This window comes from Perca flavescens, chromosome 16 (assembly GCF_004354835.1).
Source record: "Perca flavescens isolate YP-PL-M2 chromosome 16, PFLA_1.0, whole genome shotgun sequence".
NCBI lineage: Eukaryota > Metazoa > Chordata > Actinopteri > Perciformes > Percidae > Perca > Perca flavescens.
In genome coordinates this window covers 22557975-22565332 of record NC_041346.1, presented here as the reverse complement: position 1 = coordinate 22565332, position 7358 = coordinate 22557975, and positions in this window count along the sequence as shown.

The following is a 7358-nucleotide window of genomic DNA, read 5'->3' as shown; positions in this document are numbered from 1 at the left end:
TCAGAACGTGCTGATTTGTCAGAAGTGCTGACAGAGCGTGCTGTCTTTTTATCTGTCATGAAATCAGAGCTTGTGTTTTTGCTTGTGAGGCTCTCTCTGACTTGATTTGTTTCGGGGGGGGATTTTAAGGCCATGAGAAAATGCTCTGTGATGGATTCACAAGGTTGGAGAGAGGAAGACCCAAAGCTCGGAAAACAAACTCTATCAAAGCCTAATATAGAAACAAAACCCGGAGAGGTCGATGCAAAGTGCAAGACAACAGAGTAATTTCTTTGAGATTAAATACAAATTTGACTGCCCTCTGCAGTGTGAACCCTAAACACTCCAAACCTGGAGCACATTGCAATTCCTTTAACTCAGACTCTCTTCCTTCCTTCTCTGGGTGCAGGAATGGAGCAAGGCCAGAGGTTGTGATAAAAAGTAGCTCCACTTGACAAGGAATACATGATGTCATCCTACTATCAGACCTCAAAGTCTGACCAGAGCTGGAGGTATTATTCTTTGTTCACACCCAACCAGATGCAACAAAGAAGCAAAAAAAAAAAAAGCACTATGACGCAGTCATGAAACAGTTTTTACCAGCTGCAACAAAGTGATACTGGTATTGTTTTTACCGAGTGTGTGTGTGTGTGTGTGTGTGTGTGTGTGTGTGTGTGTGTGTGTGTGTGTGTGTGTCATCATGGCAAAATGTGGTCCTGGAGATACCTGTAGTGGGAACTACCACGGAGACAGGTGTTTACGTGATGTCTGCGGCCAGATTGTGTCACTGGGATAGCATCACAACCGTGCAAGATGCAGTCACAAAACTTTACAGGTGTGTAGTTGACATGAAAATGAAGGCCACGTTCCAAAATGGGTGAGGTCCAAGCAAGGGCGCTGGAAGTAGGGGGGGATTGAAGTAGGGAAGGGCCCCTGGCCCGATTTGGTGTCACGGCTGGTGTGATCTCATCGCAAGATGGTCTCTAGTTTACTGTATTATTCATATATAATATTATTCATCATTCCTTTTAATACAATTTTTCAAATTTTACAAATGAAAGGTTATACTTAAATCACCAATAATTTAAAAACCCATCAAATCAATTTACAACCAAAAAAAAAGGAAAATTCTTCTACAGCAATGCTCAGAGCATATATAAATATATTCCATATTCAAATCTGTTGGTATTTGTGCCTAATCTGCTGATGCTTAACACCTTTGTCTCTCCCAATCTAATGGCCCAGTATTGACTAAAGGGCTTGGGCTGAATGGCTGTTGTTTGTTGGAAAACAACCCCTCTGTTGGTTATTTGAAGATAACTTTATCAAGAGGAACATTGCCCCCCCTCCTGTGGTGTGGAGCCTCTATTTGCTTTCTCTCTGGAGTAAACGGCCCTGGATCAGAGAAAAGAGGTCCTCAGGTGTCCCAATTATCACCTTCCTCTGAGGGCCGTCACATTCAGTTTTTAAACTAGCCACTCATATGTATGCATACATCATGCTAATGCCAAACAAGCCCAGACACTCATGATAATAATGAGATAAGAGTGTTACAGATCGAGCACTTTGCCACATGTTGTGCATCACGTCTGATTCCCTGAGGCAGGTCAGCACATGAATACAGAGCTTATTATCAAAGTGACAGTACATGAGCCCATTTATGCTTTATAGATGTTATTTATTGTTGTTGTTATCATGATAATGTATAGAATTGTATATCTGAATATTGTTGAAATTTTAATGTAATGTATGCAAATATAATAATACATATTATACTATCATTTTAAATATTCATTGGCTACATGCATGTGTGTGTATCTATTTGTTTGACGAAGGAACAATGAAATGCCGGATGGGCCCGGCTCCATGCTGTCCTAGAAAAGGCATACATACCTACACACACAGACACACATAGACAAAGACCTTTTCTTGGGGTCCTTCCCCCACCTATCTATATAGCCCCAGAGTGAGAACAGTGCAGGAAATGGGCTCTTATTCACAACCTTGTGACAGAAAGGACAACTGCAGAAACACAATCACAAGTGGTGGAAGAAGAAGTATCAGATCCTTTACTTTAATAAAAGTAGCAATACCACACTTTCAAAATACCCCACTACATGTAAAAGTTCTGCATTCAAAACCTTACTTACGTAAAAGTATGTAAGCATTTTCAGCTAAATTTAAAAAGTAAAAGTACTGACTATGCAGACAAAAGGTCGCCGTCATTATTTTTTTATAATTATATATGATGTTTTTGGATTAATATTACTGGTGCAATAATGTGTATGTTGCATTTTACTAATGCACATGTTGGTAACGTTGGGTAGCTTAATCTACAACAATGCGTTATATGTTTGTGTCCTGTGAGAACCAAGTGTCTCTCACAAGTCGACTTTTTATGAGCTCAGAAAAACAGCCCTGTTTTCAGCTTTGTGACAATGCTTTTTCCTTCTGATTCAAAAGGGGGTTTAGTAGTTTATTTATCTTAAATAGGATAATTTTTTCAACCCATGAAGGTACACTTCAGTTCATCAATAAAAATCTAAATCACTAAATCTTGAGATACATGGTTTTAAAAAAAATAATTGCAAAGTTGTCTCACAAATGTAGTGAAGCAGTAAATACAATATTTGCCTCTGAGAATTACTAATAGTGCATAAAATGGAAATACTCGAGTAAAGTAGAAGTACCTCAAATTTGTACTTTACAGTAGTAAATGTACTTAGTTACTTTACACCACTGACAATCACACACACCCTAAATACAGAAATGAACTGTATCAGCAAATCACCAAAAAAGAACGTTAAGTAGATTTGCTGCCCCACTAAGCAGACGTTAAAAGCCTTTAGACAGGAGCATTGCCTGGTTTTAGCTAAGGCCTGGCGCAGTGCAGCAGGCCACACAGTTGGCCTTTACAGGCTCACTGATCCGATCCATAATAACTGCACGAATGGTTCAGGGTCGCACAGTTGGAGGCCCATGTCTGTCTGTCCACCCGGCCTTTTATATCCACCTCCCCATCCTGCCCCAAGGTCTCTCTCTGGGCAGCGTGTCGGTGTGTGTCTCTCCTGCCAACCAAATGCTGCAACACTGGAACAAAGATACTTGTTATCCTGCTGAACCCACAGGCCCCCACAACCCATCACAGACAACTCCGAGCCCCTCTAGTGCAGCCTGTCTGTAACTGGGTCTGACTTGTGTCCTTCAGTTTAGATAAATGAAGAGGGAGCGAGAGACAGCCAAGTGAAACAAAAAAGAAAAATGAAAGAGGAAGGTGGAAATGTGACCTCCACACTAATTTCGTGCTGACATGCTGCCAGTCAGCTGAGAGAGGAGGTAAACCAAAGTCTCAATCTAGCAAAGGGATCAAAGGCAAGGCACAACTAGGAAAACTAACTGAAACTCTGCGTGCATGCGTGCATGCGTGCGTGTGTGTGTGTGTGAGTGAGAGAGTGAGAGAGTGAGAATATTCACTATGAGAGGAGATATTTGTTCAGCCGGGGAATTCACTGATGAGATTAGGCACTGGAGCTCTGGTTAGGGGGTTTGCGGGGGGGTGGAATGTAAACAGGAGGCAAGCGGAGAGAAAGAAATACTTTAGATCCAACTTCCCCGTTCCCTCCCCATCACCACCATTATTCTTCCTCCCTCTGTGGCTGCAAAGACAAGTGGGGTTCAGGGACTGGCCCCTGTAGTTTGTGTTAACATTATTAAGTGTGTTTTCTGCAAACATTTGCGTGTGAATTTATGAATAAACATATGCACGAGTGAGACAAGGGAGCATGAAACACTAAAGACTGCAATGGTTGTGCACAGTAATGATGGTTTGATAACCACACAGCTGGACTGTGTAATAGCCTTGAAAGAGTTTCTTCTCTGTCATAACTAACTGGATGTTGGTGTTCTTCAGACACTTTAGAGAACAGTGACAGTGAATAATGATCTTTCTCTTTCGCGCACATCACTACTGCTGGTGCTAATGGACACTGATGGATGCCAGTATGCTTTCTTCCTCTCTCTCTGAGAGCCGACCAAGTTTTGGGGGTACAGTGAGAGGGTTCATGTACTATCAGCCAAATTCCATAATTAAAGAATAATTCTGGTTTATTAAAACTTGAGTTTTGCATTTTAGCAATTGTTTCTCTCAGTTAAGATGTCATTGTACTCACTAGAGTAAAGGCTGAGATTGGGAACAAGTTCACATAGCAGCTACGAGGTTCGAGAGGAAAAGAAATTTGTTTAACAGTTTAGCCGGATTTGTGAAAATGAAAGTGAATGCACCACAAAATGTCAGTAATAGCCCTTATTGCACAGGAAGGATGTGTGTGCGTACACCTTGACATGTATAGTACAAGTCGAATCAGAACATCCTGGGTGATCATTTTAAAGTTCACCCTTTGTTTTCTCTTCCCCAAAGCCCAGTTTGGCTAACTGAGAATCTTTGTGAAACCTGTATGATTGTCTGACTGCTCATATTTCTTGCCCACTCTGACTTCTTTTTATTGTCGCCGCTTAATCCCAGCAATTAAACTTGGTGAGTACAGGGTAATCACCAATTCACCAAATGTCTGTTAAAAACAATTGTGCCAATCCATCTAGTAGATTTGGAGATATTCAGAGATTCTTCCTCTGGGCACCATGAATAGCTGTACCAAATGCCATAGAAATCCATCAAATAATTGTCAAGACAAGACATTTTACTCGTGAAAGAAATGTTATCAAAATCAATGCAGCAGAACTAGAGATGTTGTCTTTTATATTCCACGCATTCTTCTTCCTTGTCAAAACCTGGCGCATACATTGCCCTCAATACAGTTTGGTTGGTGATTCGGGTGTGTGAGTAGTGGCTGATGTAGACTCGAGCCTCAAGCAGAAATAAAGAGTGGGCTACGGAGGTATAATACACTCACTTCCTTCTAACTCCACATCCCCAGATGCTTTCATTTTCAAACTTCTAGCCTTCAGCCCCAACACAGGCTGACATCAAGTGACACCACTCCGTGCAGCTCTTTCTGCAGCCATAAAAGGCTAAACAAAACTTTTTTTTCACATAAGCAGTAGTATTCCCCAAGACCTGCAAACAGGCTTTGTTGTAGCCTATTACATTGGTGGAGTTCCACTTTAACCAAAAAGGTCAACCTCACGGTGTTGCGAGAAGAAAAGTAAGGGGATAACCAACAGACCAACATTTACATCTCTTGTTTATAACAAAAATAACATAATCTATAGGAAAACAGTAAATGCACTGTACACTACATATTATAGTATTACCCATTATTATCACACTGCTGCTCAATCCATCATCCAGACTTGAGAGCCCCATCGCATTTCCCCGCTGTTTATTTTAGGGACCTCCTGATATGCAGCCTGAGTGTGGCGAAAGAAGGAAACATTCACCAAGGGGCTCATGATCCGGGCCCCAGGAGTGTGTGGGTGGGGCTGGACGTATGCAGGAGGGTGACAGGCCTTTCCACAGTGAATTAGATTGAAAGAGTTATGGATACCGCATGACTCTGCCGTTACAAAACAACCTCAAGAATCTACTCTGTGGCCTCTAGATGTTCACTGTAATTTGGTGTATGTGTGTGTGAGAGAGCAGGGGGGAGAGGTAAGGAGACACAGATGCTGAGATTTCCATTTACCCCTCAGTTCCACGTTCATTACAAATCCGTCCAGAGCAAAGTGAATGTTAAGACACTCCAAATTAACCCTGAGAGTGACAGAAGCTGCCTCAGCTGTCTGTGGTATCACTTTCCATCCAAATGGTATGGATGGGTGTCTGACAACTGTTACCCTGACCTTGCTTCTCTACACCACTCTCCCAAGACTCACTAGATTCTCTGGGGCGGGGCGGGATGAGATTACCAACATTCACAATCTCCACTGTCTCTCCAAAAACACAGGCATTTGCCAATCACAGAGATAAACTTATGATGCAGTAGTTTCACATGTATGAAGAAGACACTAACATGTTAGGACCTCAGGGTATGTCATCAAGTAGGTTTATATTTAATACAATTGTTTGTGTACCTCTCTTGCATGTCACCTTGAATCACAGCAGAAGGCGACTAAACCAGTCCGCCAGAAATTGCTGACTTGGTTTATTGGCTAAATTAGCATGCCATGTCTGATTCGCATAACTAAATGTCACAGACATAAGTCACATACTTTCCTCTTTCCACTTGACATAGTCGTTAAGTAGCATATTACTTCGCTCTCTCAACTTATCCTCCTTGTACCTTCATTCTCAGCTTATCATTAGTCCACATTTTGAGCTGAAATTTTCACAGTTCTGGATCGTTCCCATCTCTTTCTTGTTCTTAAACAAGTCTAAAGCCATGTTAGCGGTTCTTTTTCGCTGTTCTACAGTGGTGCTAGGAGCTAAATGGTAACACATCTTAGTTTAGCGTGTAAGAATGTTAACATTTGCTCAAGTCTCACAGCACTGCAGAAAATGTTAGGGGGTCACCAATGTCATTAGGACACTTTGTCTGAGCATCATGGCATCTGTACAAAATTTCAAATTGCAATCCATTAAAATAGTTGTAGAGACATGTCACTAAAAACAAAAATGTCAAGGGATCACCAAAGTTATTAGGATTCATCCTTTGGACCATGAATGTTTGTACAACATTTTAGTTTGTTTAGTTTAGTATTTTAGTTTGGACCAAAGTGGTGGAACAATTGACAGACGGGCAATGCCATCCATAGAGCCATGCTGCTAGCTATCATAGCTAAAAACAGAGACAGTCCCACACCCCAGTCTATCACACATGAACCTCAGAGCACACCTAGCTCTCACAGTATCAAATGACACGGATCACCCCCTAAACCAACACTTCACGTTACTCCCATCTGGTCGGAGATACAGAACGTCTGGGAGATATAAATCTAAATCTAAAACAGAGGTAGCCATATGCAATCTTGAGCTGAAACTTCACATTGGGTTTTTCCGTGAGCCTGGTGGTCGTTACAGTTGTCAGGCCAATCAATGAGAGAGGTGACACGGAAAATGCAGTGACAGGAGCCCTTAATCCTGCTAATGACAGACATGATATTAGCTGTCGTGCTAGAATGAATAAATTCTGTAGGCCTACATATCACATGTACTGTATACTGTATATATAGAAATGGGATGGTCCTTGTTGACACTGAATTTACTTCTTCAAGCACAAGCTTCACTGGCTGCAGACTGTGACAACCAACCGGGAGCCATCAATTAAAGCCAGAACTGTGTCTTCACATTAAACTGGTATATGATATCCGATCGAGGCTACTGGCTTCAACCAAGGCCAAGTGAGGGGCGAGAGGAGGGAGGGGAGAGTCCTCAGGGGGATGCTGGAGGGTGTGTGAAGCAGTGGCCTGCGTGCCGTCGACCA